This window comes from Lissotriton helveticus, chromosome 3_2 (assembly GCF_964261635.1).
Source record: "Lissotriton helveticus chromosome 3_2, aLisHel1.1, whole genome shotgun sequence".
Taxonomy (NCBI): Eukaryota; Metazoa; Chordata; class Amphibia; order Caudata; family Salamandridae; genus Lissotriton; species Lissotriton helveticus.
This window is the reverse complement of record NC_136062.1, coordinates 26,666,344-26,692,272: the sequence shown is the minus strand read 5'-3', so window position 1 is coordinate 26,692,272 and position 25,929 is coordinate 26,666,344. Positions and strand designations below refer to the sequence as shown.

The 25,929-nt window shown below is 46.4% G+C and overlaps 1 protein-coding gene across 1 annotated transcript in view; it reads left to right on the top strand.

The window, feature by feature from the left end:
- The window catches only part of LOC144826435 (transient receptor potential cation channel subfamily M member 7-like), a 2,236,140-nt gene that overhangs the window by 1,915,865 nt on the left and 294,346 nt on the right, over nt 1–25,929 (top strand). The window lies entirely within an intron of this gene.

Below are 25,929 nucleotides of genomic sequence, written 5' to 3'. Positions count from 1 at the left end.
ACCGTGAGTCTTCTATCTTTAAGGAAGGCGGATAGCAAAGCCAGTGATGCGCCACCGATCCCTATTCTCTCGAGCCGCTCATGCAAGAGAGAATGGTCAACCGTATCGAATGCGGCTGACAGATCGAGGAGTATTAGCACGGCTGTGCCACCCCGATCAATCACCACCCTAATTTCTTCTGTAGCTTTGATCAGAGCCGTCTCAGTGCTATGTTCACGGCAAAAGCCAAACTGAGAGGAGTCCAGTTAGTCATTCTCATTAATAAATTGGGTCAATTGAGAATTCATAATTTTGTCAAATATTTTGGCTGGTAGTGGTAGCCGAGCAATGGGTCGATAAATATGTGGGTCCGCCGGCTCCAAAGAAGGTTTTTTCAGTAAAGGTAGTATGGAGGTATCTTTCCAGATGGAGAGAAAGGAACCGGAACTGAACATGGAGTTAAAAATATCTGTGAGACCTGGACTGACCAGGTCGGCAATTTCTTTAAGAATTTTTGGTGGACAGGGGTCAGTTAGGGGATCCTGATTTGGAATCTTGAATATATCAGGCCACAGTGTCAGAAGAGAGGGGTGAGAAAGCGAGCAGTGTGTTGGCATTGTGCTCTCTATTTGGGATAGGTTTATTTATTTGCTTACGCCATGTGGACCCCCCTTCTGCACCTCTTGCTGAGGTTCTTTTTCTTCTTTCTTTAGCCCAGCATAGTCTTGCTCTGGGCAATGTTAGAAGGTATTTTTCTGATATTTTGGCTGTCTTGCGGCTTCCAAATCAACCCTCCCAGCTTAAGTCATCTGGTGTGACTCAGTTTCTGAAAGGTTTACAACATTTTGTCCTGCCAACTCCTTTTGTGATGCTCATATGGCACATCAGTTTGGTACTACATTTCTCTGGTGTTCTTCCTTTGAGACCATATATAGCTTCCCTTTGCAGCTTTTGAATCTGAAAACAATATTGTAGGTGGCCATTACATCAGCCAGGGGATCAGTGACCACCATATACCAACTTGTTCCTTGATAAACTTGCTCTTCGGATGCATGCCTCTTGCCTTCTGAATGGTGGTCATCCCCTTTCACATTGGCCAGCGCATCACTCTGCTGGCGTTCTACATTCTTCCTTATCTGTCCAAGGAGGAGAAGAGGCTCCATCACTTAGACCCTTAAAAAGCCTGCTGTATTGATAGCAACAAAAATCATCGGGTGGACGATTGGCTCTTTGTTGGGTTCACCAGATCGAAGTAGAGCAAGGCTGTGCAGAAACAAACCAACTCCAGATTGATAGTACTCTGCATAAAAATCTGCTCAGCACTGGCAAAGAAGCAAACCCCTGAGGGTTTTTTTGGGCTCACTCTACCAGGGCTGCAGCTGCCACTATAGGAAAGTGCCCCTTTTTGCATGGTTACCCCCCACTTTTTGCCTGATACTTGATGCACTCCAACTTGATGTGTCGTGGGTCCCTGCCAATCAGGCTCTCAGAACCTGTGTTCTTTGCCAAAACTGTACATTTGAACCCACACGTGGCACATCTCTAGCCACAGGTAAGCCCCTTGTAAAAGGTACGAGGGGTACCAAAGGTTCTGTGACCAGGGAAGGCCTCTAAGGGTTGCAGCACCTACTGTGCCATCCTTAGAGACCCTGCACCTTTACAACCACATACTGACATTGCAGGATATGTGTTTTGGTCTTGAGAAAAGTGAGGAGTCAACAGGATACACATCCCTGTGTGCCATGCATGCAACCCACTACCTATGGCCTAGGTAGATCACCCCTTTAGCCGAGTGCACTAGATCACAAGTGAGGTGATAGTTGTAAGAGCCCTGTTCCCCAGCAGTATCTATGTCCATCTTAGACATTGTAAGTGCAGTAAAGCCATAAAGAGTCTATGGTCCTGGAGTTGGTCACTACGAACTCCACAGCTCCATAACAGCTTTACTAAAACCTGGGAAGTTTGTTAGCAAACTTCTCGCCACATTAGATCCACAATAATGCCAGTGTGCGACGTTAATTCAAAACGCACTCAGAGGGCATCTTAGAGATGCCCCATGAAAAACGACCAGCCTCGGTGTGATTCCTGAATGGCTACCTGCTGTTTGCCACTACCAGACATGTTTCTAGACCCCTGGGTAGAGGGCCTCAGCTCTCTGGGCCTAGAAACAAAGCCCATCCTGGGCAGAGGTGTCATGCCTCCATCAGGATCGGTTGGGTCCATGAAGGGGAAGCTTTGAAGGCCTGCTGCCTTAGTGAGCTTACCCTGCCTTTTGCTGCCCCCAGCAAATGGTGCCCACTGGTTCTGATTCCCACTTTGGGCATGAGAATCAGCAGGAAAACCAAGAGGTGTGCCGAACTTTGCCAACCCCAACCCTCAGGTGAGGTGTAGCTCACATCTCAGTCCCCTCTATTGTGAAGATGAGGGGACACAGCCAATTAGAGAGAGGCTCATGACCCTTCCCGCTGGAGGGTGGTATAATAGGACGGCAACTGCTTTGGCCCCAGACATTCCCGTCTGTCCAGACTTCGACCTGCTCCCGGCGAAACCCTGGCATGTCCAGCAGCCATCCTGAACTTAAGGGACCTGGCCTACCTTCACCAAACAGACTCTGTCTCCAGTGAGCAGTGAATTTGCTCAAACCAAAGACTCCAACAGAGACCCCTGATCGATCCGGATTCACAGTTCTGCCCCACTCTGCACTCGACGTCCCCGGGCCGAGTTCAGGTGGCCCAACAACAAAAGGAAGTCTCCCCAGCGATCCTGACCTGGGATCCGGTGATCCCCGACCTGCTTCACCCGTCTACCAGATGCCTGAAGCCTCAGCCGGAGGGGTCCCCCGACCACAACCAGAGATGGTAAGAAAATCATATGCCCAAAAACACCCCTGCACCTAACTACCCACGGCCTTGGGTGGCCCAACAGACGGTCTCCAGGCATTCGTCAACAATCCAACTTATCTCTCCTGCCGGTGGTTGCCCTCAGGAAACCTCCTTTCCCGCTCTTGCAGCCTTTCTTCAGAACCGGAGATCTCCATTCGAAACAACACGGCTCCCCACATCTTCTTGGCACTCTGCATCTGACTTCCTTTGTGCCGCTGGCAGTGCAGCATCTGTGCTGGTAATTGGCCACTGGAGTGCTGATCCTAACCCCAGGAGCTTTGCTACCACAACCGAATGGCCTGCTCTTAAGCTGCCCCCAAACAACGGCCCCCTATCCCAATTGGCTAACATTGGGCCTCTGCACTCTGCAACCAGCCGCTCCAGTGCTGCTGGAGGTGCAATTTGAGTGCCTCCTTGACCCTTGGGTCTAACCCATGGGTACTCACAAACTTTCTCTCGGGGGCCAAATTCACAGTGTGGTTTGTGACCGAGGGCCTCACCGATGGGGGAGGGACTAGAGGGAAAAAAATCACTACCGTGAGGCTAAATATATGGTACAGAGAAAACGTTTTGCTTAAGATTATAGGGCAAAACTAAGATAACCCCGGGTTTGATTTGCAATCTTAGGAGTGACAGTAAAGGCAAAGGTCTCAGTTAGTATTAATAGAAATCACAAAATGTTAGTAATAAGCCATAACAAGCCACATTTCAAGCCCATCAATGTCTAACACACAGTGTTAATTCATGCATGTACGGCTTATTTAATTGAATACTGTATTTAAATATCAATAAGGGGGAATATAAGCACACTTAAAGCAAAAAATGTGTCCAGAAAGGAAGGTCTTCAGTAGTGTTTATCCTCAAACTATCTCCAGTTGCATTATCATCAATGTAGTCATCATTATTTCAAGTCTCACACATCATCAGCACCTTTCCTCAGATCTCCAGTTGCATTTTGATTAATAGACCTGATAAAATTGCAATGGCTGCACTACGTCATGATTATGAATTTCATTACCACTGACCAGTTTTACTTGCATTAACCCCTTCGCTGCTAGGCCTTTTCCCCTCCTGTGCGGAGGCTTTTTTGGCGTTTTGGAGTAGTGCGCGCTTAGGCCCTTGTAACTTTTTGACCACATAAGGTATCCACGCCAAATTTGCGTCCTTTTCTTCCAACATCATGTGGATTCTAAAGGCGCCCAGGGTTTGTGGATTCCCTTGGAGGGGTCCCAGAAATGAACCAAAATATAGTGATTTTTTTGTTTTTTTCAGAAAAATGGGAAAAACGGACTGCAAATGAAAGCCTCTGGGTTTTTCCCTGAAAATGGTATCAAAAAAGGGTTTGTGGGGCTGAAATCTCCATTTTCTCAGCTTTTAGGGAATGACAGTCTTTTGTCAGAGAACCGAAATTTTTCACTCAGTTTTGGCATTTTTCTGGGACATAGCCTATTTTTGCTATTTTTCGAGCTTTCCACCTCCTTCCAGTTAATGGTAGAAATGAGTTTGAAAGCAATAATGGATCCTGGAAAGCTTTACATTTTCGATAAGTAGACGAAATTTTGAATTCAGAAAAGGGTCATTTGTCTAAATCCATGAAGGTTTCGTTATAGAAACTAACAGTTAGATATTGGAATATTTAAAAATTTGTTGAAAAAAACAGCCTTTTCTCTCAACGTTTTCACCTATAACTTTTTCTAATTTTGACAGCTCTTGGAAAGCAATATACCGTTACATCCGTTAGACCTTCCTGGTTGTGGGGATATATAGGACTTGTAGTTTCACCAAGAACCCGACGAACCCAGATCCAAAAACTAAGCAGCAACTTGCAATGGTATTTTTTCATTTACTGGGTATAGTGCACTTTGTCTTGGAAAATGTATACATGGAATAATCTGTATGAAAGACACCTATGTATTTATGAATTGGGTACAAATTATAGAGTTCAGAAACAGTATGTAATTGCACATTTTCAAAGTTGGGAATACTCATACTAGCATGAGAATTATTGGTCATTTTTCATAAAGATTTTTTTTTACACAATGTCTTTCATTCAAAGGGAGAAATGCATGAAAGCTCAATTGGTAATAACAGTTGATTTACAAATCTGAATTACCCCAAGTGTCCCGATAAAAACGGTACCACACTTGTGTGGGTCGGCCTTGTGCCTGCGACCGGAAACGGCGCAAAATGCAACGTGGTCACACCTAAATTTTGCAGTTACAAATTGACCCTTTTTTGGCAAAGTGCCTACCTGTAGTTTCTGCACCCTAGCTCTGCCGGCACCTAGGGAAACCTAGCAAACCTATACATTTTTGAAAAGTAGACACCCAGGGGAATTCAGGATGGGATGACTCGACTGCCTACCACCAGGTTTTGTTACCCAGAATCCCTTGCAAAGCTAAGAATTTGACCAAAAAAACACATTTTCCTCACATTTCTGTGGTGGAGAGTTCTGGAATCTGCGTGGATCAACAAATTTCCACCCACCCAGCGTGCCCCCAGGTCTCCCGAAAAAAATGGTACCTCACTTGTGTGGGTCGGCCTTGTGCCTACGACAGGAAACGGCACAAAATGCAACGTGGTCGCACCTCAATTTCCCAGTGAAATCTTAAGCTCTTTGGACAAAGAGACTACCTTTTTGTTTTGAGCCGTAGCTCAGCCAGCACCTAGGGAAACCTAGCAAACCTATACATTTTTGAAAACTAGACACCCAGGGCAATTCAGGATGGGGTGACTCGTCTGCCTACCCCCAGGTTTTGTTACCCAGAATCCCTTGCAAACCTAAAAATTTGACCAGAAAAACACATTTTCCTCACATTTCTGTGGTGGAAAGTTCTGGAATCTGCGTGGATCAACAAATTTCCACCCACCCAGCGTGCCCCCAGGTCTCCCGAAAAAAAAGGTACCTCACTTGCGTGGGTAGGCATAGTGGCTGCGACATGAAACAGCGCAAAACGCAGCATGGTCGCACCTCAATTTCCCAGTGAAATTTAGCACGTTTTGGACAAAAAGACTACCTTTTGTTTTTGCACCGTAGCTCTGCCAGCACCTAGGGAAACCTAGCAAACCTATACATTTTTGAAAACTAGACACCCAGGGCAATTCAGGATGGGGTGACTCGTCTGCCTACCCCCAGGTTTTGTTACCCAGAATCCCTTGCAAACCTAAAAATTTGACCAAAAAAACACATTTTCCTCACATTTCTGTGGTGGAAAGCTCTCGAATCTGCGTGGATCAACAAATTTCCACCCACCCAGCGTGCCCCCAGGTCTCTCGAAAAAAATGGTACCTCACTTGCGTGGGTAGGCATAGTGGCTGCGACATGAAACAGCGCAAAATGCAGCATGGTCGCACCTCAATTTCCCAGTGAAATTTAGCACGTTTCGGACAAAAAGACTACCTTTTGTTTTTGCGCCGTAGCTCTGCCAGCACCTAGGGAAACCTAGCAAACCTATACATTTTTAAAAACTAGACACCCAGGGCAATTCAGGATGGGGTGACTCGTCTGCCTACCCCCAGGTTTTGTTACCCAGAATCCCTTGCAAACCTAAATATTTGACAAAAAAACACATTTTCCTCACATTTCTGTGGTGGAAAGTTCTGGAATCTGCGTGGATCAACAAATTTCCACCCACCCAGCGTGCCCCCAGGTCTCCCGAAAAAAATGGTACCTCACTTGCGTGGGTAGGCATAGTGGCTGCGACATGACACAGCACAAAACGCAGCATGGTCGCACCTCAATTTCCCAGAGAAATTTAGCACTTTTCGGACAAAAAGACTACCTTTTGTTTTTGCACCGTAGCTCTGCCAGCACCTAGGGAAACCTAGCAAACCTATACATTTTTGAAAACTAGAAACCCAGGGCAATTCAGGATGGGGTGACTCGTCTGCCTACCCCCAGGTTTTGTTACCCAGAATCCCTTGCAAACATAACAATTTGACAAAAAAAACACATTTTCCTCACATTTCTGTGGTGGAAAGTTCTGAAATCTGCGTGGATCAACAAATTTCCACCCACCCAGCGTGCCCCCAGGTCTCCCGAAAAAAATGGTACCTCACTTGTTTGGGTAGGCATAGTGGCTGCGACATGAAACAGCGCAAAACGCAGCATGGTCGCACCTCAATTTCCCAGTGAAATTTAGCACTTTTCGGACAAAAAGACTACCTTTTGTTTTTGCGCCGTAGCTCTGCCAGAACCTAGGGAAACCTAGCAAACCTATAAATTTTTGAAAACTAGACAACCAGGGCAATTCAGGATGGGGTGACTCGTCTGCCTACCCCCAGGTTTTGTTACCCAGAATCCCTTGCAAACATAAAAATTTGACAAAAAAAACACATTTTCCTCACATTTCTGTGGTGGAAAGTTCTGGAATCTGCGTGGATCAACAAATTTCCACCCACCCACCGTGCCCCCAGGTCTCCCGAAACAAATGGTACCTCACTTGCGTGGATAGGCATAGTGGCTGCAACATGAAACAGCGCAAAACGCAGCATGGTCGCACCTCCATTTCCCAGTGAAACTTAGCACGTTTCGGACAAAAAGACTACCTTTTGTTTTTGCGCCGTAGCTCTGCCAGCACCTAGAGAAACCTAGCAAACCTATACATTTTTGAAAACTAGACACCCAGGGCAATTCAGGATGGGGTGACTCGTCTGCCTACCCCCAGGTTTTGTTACCCAGAATCCCTTGCAAACATAAAAATTTGACCAAAAAAAACACATTTTCCTCACATTTCTGTGGTGGAAAGTTCTGGAATCTGCGTGGATCCACAAAATTCCACCCACCCAGCGTGCCCCCAGGTCTCCTGAAAAAAATGGTACCTCACTTGCGTGGATAGACATAGTGGCTGCAACAGGAAACGGTTCAAATCGTACGGTGGAGAATTTACATTACCTTATTGCAAAACGACCTTGATTTTGGGGGGGGGGGCATCTGAGTTTGTGGCCCGGGGCTCGGTGGTATTCTTTGCAAAGTAGCAAACCCAAACAGTTCTGAAAACTAGACACCCGGGGGAGTCCAGGGAGGTATGGCATGCGTGCGTCCCCCAATGTTTTCTTACCAAGAACTCCTTGCAAACCTTAAAATTAGGTAAAAATAGCACTTTTCTAAACTTTTTGGCGTGAGATCGCCGTGCCGGCAAAAAAGTCCTACCACCCTGCGTTCCACAAGTTCTCCCGAGTAAAAGGATACCTCACTTGTGTGGGTGCCCCAAAGCAGAACACCCCAAAAATGAATTTTGAAAAAAGTAGTTTTTAGTCATATTTAAGTTTTACAAATTAAGCCACCCAGCCTGAGTCACATGCCTTTGGCCCACCCACACAAGTGAGGTATCATTTTACTCGGGAGAACAAGGGAAACGCTGGGTGGTAGGACATTTGTTCCGGCAGCGAGATCCCACCCAAAAAAGTACAGAAAAGTGGTGTTTTTGACCAAAATTTCAGGTTTGCAGGGGTTTCTGGGTAGGAAAACATTGGGGGACCCACGCATGCCATACCTCCCTGGACTCCCTCGGGTGACTAGTTTTCAGAACTGTTTGGGTTTGGTAGTTTCCAAAGATGCCCGCCAAGCCCCGGGCCAAAAGCTCAGGTGACCCCCTCAAAAAATAAGATTATTTGGCTAAAGGTAATGTTTTGGTCTCCACAGTATGAATTGGGCCTTTTCCAAAAGCAGCCACTATGCCTACCCACGCAAGTGAGGTACCATTTTTATCGGGAGACCTTGGGGAACGCTTGGTGGGAGGTAATTTGTGTGAGCCCAGTGATGCCACGCTTTCCCACACTAAAACGTGTGAAAAAACTGATTTTTTCCAAGCAAAAAATGAGGTTTGCAAGGGATTCTGGGTAAAGGAACGTTGGAGGATCCACGCAAGCCATACCTCCTTGGAAGCCCCCGGGTGTCTACTTTTCAGAAATGTGTGGGTTTGGTAGGTTTCCCTAGATGGCTGTCTCGCACGGGGCCAAAAACCCAGGTAACCCCTCTTGCAAAAGCTGGTGAACTTAACATTTTCACCATTGTTAAATTCACCAGCTTTTGCAAGAGGGGTTACCTGGGTTTCTGGCCCCGTGCAAGACAGCCATCTAGGGAAACCTACCAAACCCACACATTACTGAAAAGTAGACACCCGGGGGCTTCCAAGGAGGTATGGCTTGCATGGATCCTCCAACGTTCCTTTACCCAGAATCCCTTGCAAACCTCATTTTTTGCTTGGAAAAAATCAATTTTTTCACACGTTGTAGTCTGGGAAAGCGTGGCATCACTGGGCTCACACAAATTACCTCCCACCCAGCGTTCCCCAAGGTCTCCCGATAAAAACGGTACCTCACTTGCGTGGGTAGCCATAGTGGCTGCAACAGGAAAAGGTCCAAATCGTACGGTGGAGAATTTAAAATACCCTGAAGCAATATAACTTCGATTTTGGGGGGGGGGGGGGGACCTGAGTTTTTGGCTCGGGGCTGGGTGGTATTCTTTGGAAAGTAGCAAACCCAAACAGTTCTGATAACTAGACACCCGGGAGAGTTCAGTGATGTATGGCATGCGTGGGTCCCCCAATGTTTTCCTACCAAGAACTCCTTGCAAACCTTTAAATTAGGTTAAAACAGCACTTTTCCAAACTTTTTAGCGTGGGATCGCCGTGCCGGCAAAAATGTCCTACCACCCTGCGTTCCCCTTGTTCTCCCGAGTAAAATGATACCACACCTTAACAGAGTTACTCAAAAGTCAAACATTCAAGCACGGCTATCTATTCCTCAAAGACACACACATACAGGTTGGATTTGGCACGAGGGCGAGTGATGGTTCAGTACATAAAATTTTATTAACAAGATATTTCAAAAAAATGAAATGGTCTGTCAATAAATAAATGCATAAAAACCGAACCAGTGACTCGCAACTCGTGAGCTGTAAAGCCACGACAAGGCACCAACCATTTTACAGGCCATTCACGCACCTTTCATACCTGATACAAACCAGACCATTGACAGCATCCGAATGGAAAAGCAACACATTACAACAATCACAATAAGGGACAAGGTACACCCTAATGCAGAAAGAGAAAAAAAACAACTATTACTGCACACCCATCTAATCCGCAAGCACACACACATACTGGTTGGATTTGGCACGAGGGTGAGTGATGATTCAGTACATACAATTGGATACGCAAGTAATTTCATCAAAAATGAAATACACTGCGTATAATTGAAAGTATGATAAACTGAATCACTGACTCACAGCTCGTGAGCTGTAAAGCCACGTCAAGGCACCAACCTCTTTACAGGCCATTCATACACCTTTCGTACGCGTGACACATACAAAACATTCACACCGCCAGCCGCGGACCCATCACATTTCAACACTCACACCAGCAAACAGCGCCACAGTGGGATTTCACACTCCCACGTTTCTGACACTGCAACTGCACAAAATGATGGACTGTGTGGAGCGTCACTCAACTAGCAGTGTGTGTAGTGACCAACAGAAAGTAACTACTCACACACCGCCTGCCGAGCGCCAGTCCACCCACACCACCATCCAAGCACCAGACCATGCACACTGCCAGCCAAACTGCACTCAGTGCACACCGACAGCCAAGCACCACTCACACACACCGCCAGCCAAGCATCACTCCACGCACACCGCCAGCCAAGCACCACTCCACTCACACCGCCAGCCAAGCACCTAACCATGCACTCCGCCAGCCAAGCAAAAATCCATGCACCCCCCACAGCACAACTCCAATCCATGCACTATGCCAGCCAAGCACCAGACCACGCACACCACCAGCCAAGCGCCATCCACTCACACCACCAGCCAAGCACCTAACCATGCACTCCGCCAGCCAAGCAAAAATCCACTCACCCCCCCAGCACAACTCCAATCCATGCACTATGCCAGCCAAGCACCAGACCACGCACACCACCAGCCAAGCGCCAGTCCACGCACACCAACAATCCTAGCACAATCCTGCACACACCACCATCGAAATTAGAATTTTTTTAAGAAATACCACAAATCAAATGAAGAAACCTACAAATCTGCTAACACAAATTCAAAAACTAAATGCTTTGCACTAATGCAAACCTTAAAGCAGACTAAAAAATATTACAGAATACAGACCAGACTGTACACTTACAAGCTCAATGAAACTCCCAAAACTTCTTTTGTGTGTTGTACGATTTAAAACAAGCTGGCACACACAATCCAGGATTTGAAGGCCAGTCAGGACAGTGCATACGAGACTCCCTCCGCACTTCTCTTCGCCAACAGACTCTACATCTTTTAGTGGGATTGTCTTTTGCAGTTGTGGGAGGAATGTATTCTGGAAAGTGGCCATCTTTCAGTCTAGCCACTTCCTCCACCAATCCAAATCTTGGCACACTTGCCTGTTCCACTAGTACAAGGCTGCGTATTATAGTCTCCTGAAACTTAACAAAAGGCATCTTTGACTCAGGACAAGATTTCTGGAAAACAACAAAAGCATTAAAGGATGCCAAGTGGAAAAGATGGATAGCCAACTTCTTGTACCAAACGTAAGCCTTTCGAAGAGCAGCATAAGGTTCCAACCTCTGATCTACTCTGTCAACACCACCCATGTACTTATTGTACTGTAAAATGCACACAGGTTTACGCACTTCAGCAGTCTCACCCAGAACTGGCAGAGCTTCAGTGCTTTCGTCATGGATAGTAGTCAGCATGTAAACATCTCTCCTGTCTGAAAACTTCACAGCTAGAAGCTTCCCACATCGCAATGCAGTAGACTGTCCCCGCACAAGCCTTTTGCAAACAAGTTCTATTGGGAAACCTTTCCGGTTACTGCGCATCGTGCCACATGCAACAGTGCCCACTTTGGCCAACTCCTTGAACAAACGCACACTAGTGTAGAAGTTATCTACATATAAATGGTGGCCTTTGTTAAATAATCGTCTACCTAGTTCCCACACAATTTTCTCAGTCACTCCAAAAGTGGACGGACAAGCAGAAGTGTTAATGCTGGAATCCTTACCGGTGTACACCCTGAAATTATAAACATATCCAGTATCACTGTCACACAGCATATACAGTTTGATTCCATAGCGTGCCCTCTTACTAGGAATGTATTGCCTAAAAACCAAGCGGCCCTTGAACAATACCAAAGACTCGTCCACAGCTATTTCTTTTCCAGGTGCAAAGATCTCAGGAAAACGATCAACAAAGTGATCAAGGACAGGCCGAATCTTAAAAAGACGGTCACAATCAGGGTGATCGCGTGGCAACGCTAAATCATTATCAACAAAATGCATCATGCGAAGAAGAAGCATATATCGATCACAAGTCATAACTGCTGGAAATATAGATGTTGCCATCAAGGGACTAGTGGACCAATAAGAAGACATTGATGGCTTCCTTAGCAAGCCCATCAAAAAAGTTAATCCCAAAAACTTCTTCATCTCTTCAACATATGTGGGAGACCAATGGGTAGCTCTAGAATGGGGCTTAAGGCTGGCACTGTGGTCCCTCAAATACTGCTCTGCATACAAATTAGTTTGCTCCACAATCTCCTGCAAAAACTCATCGTCAAAAAACAACTGAAAAAATTGAATTGGCAAAAAATTGTCAGTATTCACTCTACACCCTGGAACACCAGTGAAGTCTGGCAATTCCGGCTGCACCATGCCAGGGGCAACCCAGACGTCATCACTAACATCGGGAGAAAAAGCCACCCTAGCCTGCAGCCCAGATGCCTCTTGCTGCACTACATCAAAGGGAACACTAGCATCCCCAGATGCCTCTTGCATCACTACACCAACAGGAATACTAGCATCCCCAGATACATTTTGCATCTCTACACCAACAGGAGAACTCACATCCCCAGCTGCCTCTTGCATCTCAACATCAACAGAAGAACTCGCATCCCCAGATGCCACTTGCTGCTCAACAACAGAAAGACTAGCAGCACCAGATGCCTCATGCCGCTCTACAACAGGAAGACTAGCAGCACCAGATAACCCTTGGCGCACCACAGCAATGTGAAACCTTTTGGGCGCAGCCTTTACCACACTTGCCTCTTCCCGACGAGAAAAAAAGGGAAACCTTGAGGACCTAGGCTGCCGCTCACATGGCTCTTGCCTCTCTACCGGCACATCAATGTCCCTCTCTACCACAGGCACTTCATCAGCACTAGAAGAAGAATCATCATCCGATGATACCATGCGAAGAGATAACTCACTGCCTGAATCTTCTGCACCTACCTCATGCTCCGAATCGGAGTCAGTGTCTGGACCATGGTCAGAGGAAGACTCAAAAAGCAAACTAACAACCTGCTTAGCAGTCATCCTGCGAGCAGCCATTATCCTTACAAAGCAAGAAGACTACACACACAAGTGAACAACAACCTACACTGTGCAAAGTAAGAAGTAAACAAGGTAGAGTCTTCACACAAAAATCAATACACTCAAAAACAATTCAAATCTAACCAAATATAAGAACACTCACCAGCACCTACTCTGCTGAAACACAGCAAAAAGAAAGGAAATTCCACTGGAAAGAAAAAAAAAGTATAGATTAGACAAAGTACACATCAAGCAGCAATACAAAAAAAAAGTTAACAATCAAGAAACACAAAGCCACACAAACAGCAATAACTTCACTTTTCATATAAACACATTCATCTAGGAAAAGTAATACAAAAAACATTTACTTACCAAGCACATGCAACTACACAAGCTGCAAAACCAGCATTAACTGAACCACAACCTACACCAATACAAACAGCAAAAGCCTGGATCAAAAACAAAGAAGAAAAAAAAAATTAATGCTACATTTCACAAACAACTTAACAAATGAATAAACAACACACAAATTTACCCCCAAAATCACATCCACACAGATGGGCCATCAAAAAGGGCAAAACGGACAAAAGTACGGGTTGATTTGCCCACCGGGGGGCCAGAAAATCTAATTTTAAAATCCGACCCACCTGGAAGCGACCCTTGCCCAAGGTGTCACTTCCTACAATCTAAAATAAAATCCCTGGTGCTAGTGGGGGCATTTCCACCGCACAATCGCAATGCTGTGCGCGACGTGAGGCAGAAATGCCCTGCAAAGAGACATCAGGAGAGAGGAAATTCAGTTGCCTCTCCCCTGATGCCTCTTTGCAGCCCCAAACCCCCCCCAAATATCTCAAAACCAACCTAACACCTCAAGGCGCAGGAAGCAAATGGCTTCCCGACCACCTGGGAATCCCTGAAGATGTTGGCGCGTGCTGTGCGCGCTGACGTCATCAGGGATTCTCATGGGGAGGGGGGCAGCAGAATTACTGTGGTTAACTGTGATGCTGGACAGAGGCACTTGCATCCTTGATTTTCACAAGCGCAATCCAAAAACAATTCCTATGACCAGGAGCTTCTTTCTCCCCATCTGCTGCTCTCATCAGTCTCTGACCATTTATACACATAAGAGGCATGTGAACTCACACCGAAGACCCCCGTTTGGCCACGCCCACCAACAAGCGGAGTGCACCATCTTTCCTAAATTTACCCACTATGATGGACAGCTCACTCAAGGGACCTGTGCACACATCGGTGCGATGGCATAGTAACGCACACGGTCACTGGAGACAAAGCAGGTGATCGAGTTGCAGCACAAATTCAGGAAAACATTCATCAGCCCAAAAAAATTTGTGACCTTCCCACTATGATGGACAGCTCACACAAGGGACCCCTGCGCACATCTGTGCAATTGTATAGTAACGCACACATGGACACTGGAGACAAAGATGGCGCTCGAGTTGCAGCACAAATTCAGGAAAACAATTATCAGCCCAAAATCATTTGTGAGCTTCCCACTATGATGGACAGCTCACTCAAGGGACCCCTGCGCACATCGGTGCAATGGCATAATAACACACACAAAGGTCACTAGAGACAAAGCAGGTGATCGAGTTGCAGCACAAATTCAGGAAAACATTCATCAGCCCAAAAACATTTGTGACCTTTCCACTATGATGGACAGCTCACACAAGGGACCCCTGCCCACATCTGTGCGATTGCATAGTAACGCACACATGGTCACTGGAGACAAAGATGGCGCTCGAGTTGCAGCACAAATTCAGGAAAACAATCATCAGCCCAAAAACATTTGTGAGCTTCCCACTATGATGGACAGCTCACTCAAGGGACCCCTTCGCACATCGCTGCGATGGCATAGTAACACACACATGGTCACTGGAGACAAAGCATGTGTTCGAATTGCAGCACAAATAAAAAAAAACATTCATCAGCCCAAAAACACTAGTGAGCTTTGCCTAGGCAGGACAGGTGTGTTTTTTAGCCACTTCAGATAAACACAAAGTAATGGAAATGAAGGACAGAGGCACTTGCATCCTTGATAAATATTAGCACAATAATACTATTTTCAAAATGTCCCCCATAAGCATTTTATTTTGAAAAATCGACCATTCCTCAACATAGGAGGCACACAAAGACATCCAAATTAATGATCCCCCAAAAAGGGGAGCGACCCTTCCCCAAGGGGCCGCTCCCCGAACAAGGAAAGTGGCAAAAAAAAAAATTTTAAATCCCTAGCATTCCAGCTGCACGATCGCACGATCGTGCAGCAGGAATGCTCTAAAGTTGCATCGAGGGAAAGGAAAGGCCTTTCCTTCCCCTCGATGTACGTTTCAGCAAATTCTCCCCTGCCCCAGCCGCAAAACGAACCTCTTTGCAATCCGACGCGCAGGAAGCAAATGGCTTCCCTGCGCGTCGGTAAACAAAAGGAACCTCCAGTGACGTCAGCGCGCCTCGCGCGCTGACGTCATTGATGACGCGGGCGGGGAGGGCGGGGGGAGGCAGGGGAAGGTCTTCCCCTGCCATCCCGGCAGAAAAGCAGAAAATCGGGCAGACTCGGGGGGAGCACTGGCGCTTCCCCCGAGGGTGGGGCTCATGACGAGCTGGGCTCGTCATCAGCGTGCGAGCGCCCTGCTCCATGACGAGCCCAGCTCGTCATCAGCCCCGAAGGGGTTAAGGAAGTTCAATGAAGTTTAGCAAATGCTAGCTATTCGAACTCACAGGCAGCATCCCCTCAAGTGCTCACATGGACTCCCTGTAAACTCCGTGAAGTACGATTGTGGAAGGCACGGTCACCCTCAAACCAACCACCAATCATAAACATCAATCATTTGAGACCTGCTATAAAGATAAGTTGTTTTCTTTAAAACAAAAGAGAAATGGCCAACATTAGTTTTTTAATGATGAAATCTCCTACCAAGGCCTGCGAATGGCATGATTTGGTTTAAAGCCCGGTTCTCTGAAACATCAATGACGCACTTAATAGCAGCAGGAATTTCTGATGAAAGGAAGGATTTTCAATATACAAACGTTAACGTTGGCATTCAAGGCACTATGTTTTCACCCATTTTGAGCCCAGTCACCTGCGTGGTCTGAGAAGCTCTGCATATTTTCTTCTCAAACCAGACACTTACTCGTGTAGACCTGCACAGCGTGTGGGCGCCTTGCACACGTCTGTGGACTCATCCTGAAATGCTGAGAGGACATTAGTATGTCCTAGTGCTGAAGGAACTGCAACATGGGTTGGTTCTGAATGCGCGCGTGCTCGGCCCTCCTGCTGCGCCAGTTAGCGCAAGTAGGGAGTGCAGTCACATCTTCCACTGCATTTCTCAGCATCTGCTAGTGCGCACAGAAGGGGGCCAATTAAAAGAAGCCCGACAGCTGTTTATAGTGTGTGAGCATACATACAGCATTAGAACACACAGGAAATAAAAGGATGAATTCCTTAGATACCAAGCGCAAAATTATGGGATTCTTTCAATTTACAACCGAGAGCTCTCCAGAGGCGGCCTTTTGTATGATACTGAATTCAAGGAACAGGTTTTTATCTCCGTGGCTCGTTTTTCTTGAAAACTAGGGAACAGCACACGCTGGTCCACTAAAAGTTAGCCGACGCCATGCTGCAGTGAAGATTCTCCGTGTCTGCGGGCGGACAGGACGTCGTCACCACGGACACAAGAAGCTCCCCAAAAGGTCTTTTAAAAGTCCGCTTTAAAAGCGCTTACAGCTGACTTTTAAAGGGCCTGTGCTTCCCGCCGGGTACCGTGTGTGACGTCACAGAGGAGGCGGGCCCAGAGAAAAGAAGTAAACAGAGATGGCCGCAGGAGCAAACATAGTGAATACGTATTGATCGGTGCAATGGCATAATAACACACACAAAGGTCACTAGAGACAAAGCAGGTGATCGAGTTGCAGCACAAATTCAGGAAAACATTCATCAGCCCAAAAACATTTGTGACCTTTCCACTATGATGGACAGCTCACACAAGGGACCCCTGCGCACATCTGTGCGATTGCATAGTAACGCACACATGGTCACTGGAGACAAAGATGGCGCTCGAGTTGCAGCACAAATTCAGGAAAACAATCATCAGCCCAAAAACATTTGTGAGCTTCCCACTATGATGGACAGCTCACTCAAGGGACCCCTTCGCACATCGCTGCGGTGGCATAGTAACACACACATGGTCACTGGAGACAAAGCATGTGTTCGAATTGCAGCACAAATAAAAAAAAACATTCATCAGCCCAAAAACACTAGTGAGCTTTGCCTAGGCAGGACAGGTGTGTTTTTTAGCCACTTCAGATAAACACAAAGTAATAGAAATGAAGGACAGAGGCACTTGCATCCTTGATAAATATTAGCACAATAATACTATTTTCAAAATGTCCCCCATAAGCATTTTATTTTGAAAAATCGACCATTCCTCAACATAGGAGGCACACAAAGACATCCAAATTAATGATCCCCCAAAAAGGGAAGCGACCCTTCCCCAAGGGGCCGCTCCCCGAACAACGAAAGTGGCAAAAAAAAAAATATTAAAATCCCTAGCATTCCAGCTGCACGATCGCACGATCGTGCAGCAGGAATGCTCTAAAGTTGCATCGAGGGAAAGGAAAGGCCTTTCCTTCCCCTCGATGTACGTTTCAGCAAATTCCCCCCTGCCCCAGCCGCAAAACGAACCTCTTTGCAATCCGACGCGCAGGAAGCAAATGGCTTCCCTGCGCGTCGGTAAACAAAAGGAACCTCCAGTGACGTCAGCGCGCCTCGCGCGCTGACGTCATTGATGACGCGGGCGGGGAGGGCGGGGGGAGGCAGGGGAAGGTCTTCCCGTGCCATCCCGGCAGAAAAGCAGAAAATCGGGCAGACTCGGGGGGAGCGCTGGCGCTTCCCCCGAGGGTGGGGCTCATGACGAGCTGGGCTCGTCATCAGCGTGCGAGCGCCCTGCTCCATGACGAGCCCAGCTCGTCATCAGCCCCGAAGGGGTTAAGGAAGTTCAATGAAGTTTAGCAAATGCTAGCTATTCAAACTCACAGGCAGCATCCCCTCAAGTGCTCACATGGACTCCCTGTAAACTCCGTGAAGTACGATTGTGGAAGGCACGGTCACCCTCAAACCAACCACCAATCATAAACATCAATCATTTGAGACCTGCTATAAAGATAAGTTGTTTTCTTTAAAACAAAAGAGAAATGGCCAACATTAGTTTTTTTAATGATGAAATCTCCTACCAAGGCATGCGAATGGCATGATTTGGTTTAAAGCCCGGTTCTCTGAAACATCAATGACGCACTTAATAGCAGCAGGAATTTCTGATGAAAAGGAAGGATTTTCAATATACAAACGTTAACGTTGGCATTCAAGGCACTATGTTTTCACCCATTTTGAGCCCAGTCACCTGCGTGGTCTGAGAAGCTCTGCATATTTTCTTCTCAAACCAGACACGTACTCGTGTAGACCTGCACAGCGTGTGGGCGCCTTGCACACGTCTGTGGACTCATCCTGAAATGCTGAGAGGACATTAGTATGTCCTAGTGCTGAAGGAACTGCAACATGGCTTGGTTCTGAATGAGCGCGTGCTCGGCCCTCCTGCTGCGCCAGTTAGCGCAAGTAGGGAGTGCAGTCACATCTTCAACTGCATTTCTCAGCATCTGCTCGTGCGCACAGAAGGGGGCCAATTAAAAGAAGCCCGACAGCTGTTTATAGTGTGTGAGCATACATACAGCATTAGAACACACAGGAAATAAAAGGATGAATTCCTTACATACCAAGCGCAAAATTATGGGATTCTTTCAATTTACAACCGAGAGCTCTCCAGAGGCGGCCTTTTGTATGATACTGAATTCAAGGAACAGGTTTTTATCTCTGGCTCGTTTTTCTTGAAAACTAGGAAACAGCACACGCTGGTCCACTAAAAGTTAGCCGACGCCATGCTGCAGTGAAGATTCTCCGTGTCTGCGGGCGGACAGGACGTCGTCACCACGGACACAAGAAGCTCCCCAAAAGGTCTTTTAAAAGTCCGCTGTAAAAGCGCTTACAGCTGACTTTTAAAGGGCCTGTGCTTCCCGCCGGGTACCGTGTGTGACGTCACAGAGGAGGCGGGCCCAGAGACAAGAAGTAAACAGAGATGGCCGCAGGAGCAAACATAGTGAATACGTATTGAATATGTATTCACTCCGTATGCTCCTGCGGCCATCTTCTCTGCTTACTTGCAGAAAGGAACTGGCATATGGCAACAAGGTCCGCGGGCCACCAGTGAAGGCCGGCCGGCCGTGCCGTACTATGAGTACCATTGGTCTAACCCCAAAAAGCTATTCTTGTAGGTCATTTACTTACCTGCAAACCAATAAAATTCTTTCCTTCCATGGGAACCCATGTTATGAAATTTCTCCAAAAATGTTCTGTGTTGAACAGACTTTTGTATGGAAACCAAAGTAACTTTGCTTTAAAAACTGTTGTACCTACCTGTATCGTATAAGACCCATTGTGTGATATCTAGGCATATCACACCAAGTAGCCAAAGTAACTGAAAAGTAACACAAAAGTAATCTAAAGTCATTTCTATGTATTTTAAACTGTTATGAAAGCAAATACAAACCTATAACGATTTCAATTTCAGCTACAGTTGCATCTCAGTGATCAGCCTTACATTTGAGGGTATATTTTACCTACCTGTGCCAAGTTCTGCTTGGTTGTAGAAATAAAATATAAGTATACCTTTTTTATACTTACCTAATTGGTCCGGATTCAGTCTGAGTGTGTGCCATCTTGCCTGAATGAAAACAATAAATGCTTAACACACACTCCTCATAAGCCTAGCTGCTCGACCACACTACCACAAAGAGAACTGCTAGATATTATCTAATTTAGCCTTTTCAATACCTCTTTGGATCACATGGACTCTGCACACTATACCTGACTTTGATATAGTATATACAAAGCCAGCTTCCTAAATTGGTGGCAGCGGTGGGTTCTACGACTGATTTGTTGGAATAACTTAGTCATTTCCTGATCACACAACAAGCATCAAAAATTAACCTTAGTACAACTCATTTTCGGAATTGAGTATTTTCCAATACTCTAAATGTCTTGATGGGGCCTTGGATTATTTTTTTAGAAACTTTAAAACTTTTTGAAGTTAGGGGGACGAGAGTACTTAGACATTTTGGAATAAACCTTCTAAAAAGAACCCTACTTTAGTAAAACAATGAGCAACCCAGAGAGGATGGCTGAGTAGCTCGACCTCACCCATTTCTCCAACCTAGAGGTTAGGTCTGTAAAGCTAAAAAAGTATGAACTGGGTCCAACCCTACCAGAATACAACTTTAAGAGTTCCTGGCAGGGTATGCAAGGGACCACCCCACTGCTGAGGATGATGAGGTCTTAGACCACCCATATCAACTATGTAGGGAGGATGGAACTTTGTGACTTGCCCTTCCAGACCAAGGAGTAAAGGGTCTAGATCCTACAGAGGTTGGGCAGACTCTGTACAAGACAGTGAGGACAACTTCACTGAAGAGGGTAAACTTTTAGCAAGGATAGCCAAATGACTACAGCTAGAGACTAGGTTCCTGGCTCTTGGAAAAGAAAGAGCAGAGATGGGCCTAGGACCCATCAATAGTGGCAGCAATTTTAAACAACCAAGAGGAGGAAGGATCTTATGATCATAAAATTCCCTAAGGGATTGTCCCTAAATTTGCGGATGGTGATGATACCACCAAATGTTTCACAGCCTTTGAGTGGGCTTATGTTTCTAGGATATTGAGAAAGACACACTAAGGGGCACGCTTTTGGGAGCTATTCTCTGGTAATTGCAGGGACAGACTCCTGACTGTTCCTGGGGCAGAAGCTGAGTCTTATGAACTCATGAAGGGTTTCCTGATAGATTTGATTTTAAAATTTATAAAGCGCAACAAATGCCCGGAGGCGTCTTGGCGCTAAACTGATGAGTACAGAATTAAATTCAGGGGGGCTCAGAAATCCCAGAGTCAGTCCTGGGTGGAATTTGTTGGCTACTCGTTAAAAATACTTGACTGGAAGTAAAGTTCAGGATTATGAGGGACTTTATAATTTGTTCATGAAGGAATTCATTTTAAGTAACTGCGTCAATGAAAAGTTGCATCAGTATCTGGTGACCAAGACAACCACTGGGAAAGACCAAAAGAAAGGGGTTACAAAACCTCCTCAGGGGAAAGAGGGTGCGAAGCTCAAAGGAAAAAAAACAAGAGTCTTCTAATGGCCCCCAAACTCCTGTCCAGGGGGTTTGGCCCCAAGAAATCTTTCCAGACCACCGATGGATAGGAGGGGAAAACTTTGAATGTGCTAAGGCCTGGTGAAGGGATACCGAACTGGAGACCCTGCCTGCCCCAACAAGCAAGCCCCTAGTCCCCCTTCAGCTAACATTGGAATGGGAAGTCTCAAAATTGGATCAGTGCTGTGCCCTGATCAAATCGGAGTGCACACAGAAGCTACACTAGTCTCTATGGGTGGGGTAGATATGACAACCCTAGCTGTGTGGCCCAAAAACTTTAAAAAGTACCTGCAGCACCCCGGAATCAATGGGTCAAGTTTGGAAGCCTTGAAGTATACAGAAGCCAGTGTCATTATGGTGAGAGAAACACTTATTTCCCCAGGAAAATTCCTAGCGGGGAAATCTTTCCCATTAGCCAATACTGATAATGACTGTAGGAGGCTGGCTCAGTATATGGTGAAACTCACAAGATGATGGACGGAATGTTGCACAATGGCAAAACATTCACCCCCAGTCACAGATCTGGGTTTAATCCATCGTTATTTTGCTCACCAAGCCACCCCACGTCAGACATGGCCATATGCAAATTAGTCTTGACCCTGTGCCTCATGGGAACAGTCCAGCCCGAACTGCCAAGCCATGTCTTCCCTTGACCGGAATCAAGCATCCTAGGACCGGTTTCTCGCTATCAGCTGTCTTGGTGCACACTTATTTAATTAAAGTACCCTGCACTAATCCAGGCAACCGTTATGGTTATTTTAGTGGTCTTAGACAACCATAGAAAGCTCGCTAAGTGATAGCTTTGGAGAGCTGCCTTCAGTCTTAGTCCAGAAGGAGTGTTAAGCAGCTTGTTTTACCAGATCTAATCATGTTGTGTAGGTAAAACAAAAAAGAACCATACAGTGTAGTTACAGAATGTCTATTTAATACACAACACTCACTAATACATTGGTATATCTCCTAGCCGGAGATGTCTGCACAAATACACAGTAATATTTCAATTGTAAGAGGTAAGTAAGCACAATACACAGTGGTCTCCAGGGGGCCAAACCATATACTAAATAAGGGGAATGTGAACTTCGACAGAAGTCGTGATTTTGACCAGAAGACTCCGAAGTGCTGGGGACCCAAAGACCACCCTAGGTAAGTTCACTGCAACCCCACCAAGGCTGTTTGCAGAGTGGAAACACAGCCGCGTACTCAATACAAGTCAAGGGGAAAGTTGCGGTTGCAGTTTTGAAGAGGACCCTTCCCAGTAGACCCTGACGAAACCCTGTGGAAATCAGAAGGTTGGAGAGTCCCTCCATCCATGGATACCCTAGGAACCAGGTCCTTACATCAGGGAAGCTGGGTGCATAGGTGCAAAGTGAAGTTGAAAACTGCCGTAGACCACAATGGAGGGCTTCAGGAAAGATGACACTGGAGAAGAAGGTGAAAGAGTCCAGTGGAATCCAAGGGTGGATTCTAGATCAGAAGAACCTGCAAGCAGAGAGGACGTTGTCTATGCCATTCGGAGGTGACCAGGAGGCCTGGAAGAGCAAGGACCACCAATGACGGAAGATGCAGAAGTGATGACAGTGATCTTGTTGCTGCAGCTGTGAGTACCTGGCAATGCTATGTAAGACCAGGAGCCGTTTACGAGCTGTCCCACGTTGGAAGTCAAGAACCAGGGCCTTGGTGTCTGGCGGGAGCACCAACAAACCTTGTCAACAGACATGGTAAACGATAAAAGGGTAACTTTGGGACCAGTAAGGTCCAAGGGACTCACCAATTGCAGGAAAGTCAGAGCAAGCAGGGGAGCCCACTGTTACTAAAGAAGACCCTTAAGAGGACCTATAGGCCGCAGGCAAAGGAGTCGCAAGAGGACCTCGAGCAGCTCACAGAAGATGCAGGCCCACTGTGCAAAGTATGCGTTGAGGAAGAACAGGAAGAGATGCTGGAGGCTGGAGCTTCTTGTAGCCCAAAGATCTCTGGAATACAGAACCAACAAGCCTTGGCAAGTCACCAGGGTGCACAGTGGTGCTCCTCCGGCGATAGATACTGGCCTCAAACTTGCTGAGAGGACAGGTCAGGCCTCAAGGGAGTTGCAGAACCACCACCTGTGTTGCTGTCCTTTCAAAGCCCTTGGGACGTCAAGAGCAGCAGACCGGTCAGCTTTGTTGCAGTGCATCCAGATTCAGGGGAGGGACTCCTTTACCCCAAGGGAGATTACTTTTGGTGTCCTTGATGGCCACAGGCCTGGAGAAATACCTGGATGGAGTACAGCCACAGACGACTCAGAAGACTAGCAGGACGACGAGATCAGTAGCAGCACGAGTCTTTCTTGATGCAGTCTTGGTTCCAGGTAAAGTCCAACGAAGTCCAAGGTGCCCGGACGGTTAAAGTTGATTTGGGTTTTAATCCTGTCCCACGACGAATCTGAAGAGCCACCCACAGGTAAGCCCTTAAGTAACCTAGGGAAAGGGTTGGGACGATTCAAGGATCCCTCTGGAGAAGGGGCTGAATAGAGGGGAGGATGCTCCCATGTCCTTTGTCCAGTTTTACGCCAGAGCGGGAGCCAACAGCTCCCTGACTGGCTCAAATTGGAGTAATCAAGGAGTGCACCAAATGTGCCCTTCAAAGCAGTCTGGTGGTGCTGGCAAGCTCCCCCAACCAAGCCCAATACACTACGTCCTGTCTGGGAGGTGGTCACACCTCCCTTTGGCAGGAAATCTATTGTTCTGCCTTCCCCTGCTCGAGCTCAACTCAGAAACAGGAGGGCAGAAACGTGTCTGTGGTCAGCAGCAGCACTAGCTTGCTGTTAGACCCTAAAACGCTGCTTGCTGTTAGACCCTAACAGGCTGGTACCTAGAATAAAGAGGGGCACCCTAGGGAAGGCCTCCAGTACATGGGATCCTACATCCAACACTGGAATCGGTGTAGGGGTAGGATTCCAATATGTCTGATATCAAGCATGACCAGTTTAGATGCAGCCAATATATAGTTAGACATCTCGTAAATTGTATTGTATTGTAATTGCATTTATATAGCGCTTACTACTCCTGACGAGGCATCGAAGTGCTTTTTCTGCGAGTAGCACGCTACTCCGGAACCCATAAAGGATTAGTGGTGAAGAGTATATAGCAGATGTCTTCAATCTGTGGGCCGCGACCCCCTGGGGGACCGTGGAGTCCTGGGAAGGGGGTCACAAATTCCCCAACCTCACATGTGCCTGGAACCCAAAACATTTGCTTTCGTCTTGGAAAATGATGGCTAATTTCGATTGTTAAAATAATCCAGCTGAGTCTCCCGTGCTGTGAAGTTTTCGTGCCAGGGTACCTGGTAGCCTGAAAGAAATGCAAATGTGCCCTTTTAGTTAATCTGCCAGTGTAAAGGGTGCTTAGAACCCGTGAACTGTTACAAGCTTTGTGATGACAAAGAGTTGCTTTTTTTATAGTGGTAGTCAAATGGACTGTGAAGTGCTTGCTTTTAATCATAACTGTATGTACACAGCCCTTAGTACCCCATAGGAGGTGTTGAAGGGACAGATATGTAAAAAAGAAAATAGCAGGACATACGCTCTGGTATTGCTAAAATCGACATTTTGGAAGCACCATTTTATCATAAAACTAGTTACAAATGTTGTATCAGTCTATTTTCTACTGTGGGTAATGCAATGCAAGTATAAAATATGACTTACATATTCACAGTGCTTTTTGTCACAGGCTGTGACCTGGTAGCACTAAAAATACACAAGTCACTATTCTCCACTGAACCAACCAACCAAGATTTAAATGTGTGGCTCGCTGGTTACACACAGATCTCTGCAGTGCATAAACTAATAGAGGTTTTGTAATGTACTACAGTGCATTTCCCACAAAGTACCAACTTTTTCAAATGTTATTTTTCATTTGGGCCACCCATTATTTTATATGTAGGTGCCTGGAAGTGAAAGACCTAAAACATGTTTTGATTCTCCGGCGGCACAAGCGTCTCAACCATACCTATGAGGCAGCGCAAAGTATCCCTACATGGCTTTGCATGGCCTCATAGATATGGAGTATGGCAAAGCATCGCAAGTCACTCTGCGTCAAGGAGGTGTTCCATAGGCATTGCATAGGAGTTTCCAGGGATTTAGACAAGGTGCCATATTTTCAAAATCATGTAAAGCTGGAGCAGTGCCAAAAATGTACGCCTCCCCAGGGGAGGCGTAACGAGAAGAAATGTTTTTATTTCTCCTCGTTTTTTCTTCTTTTCATATGTGCTGCTTTTTGCACCTCCTATAGAAGGAGGAAAATGCCTCTCTGGATTGTTTTTGTGCAGGAAGGTGCCCCTTCCGTTCAAAAGCAAACCTGACCATGTTGGTGCTAGGCAGAAATTTGTGTGCAAACGCAAGGGGAAAGGACAGGAATGCATCATATTTTATAAATATGGTGCATTCCTGCCCATTGACATTGACATAGGGCAGCGCAGCAAGAAGACATTGTGGTGCTGCCCTACGCCAATTCCTCATA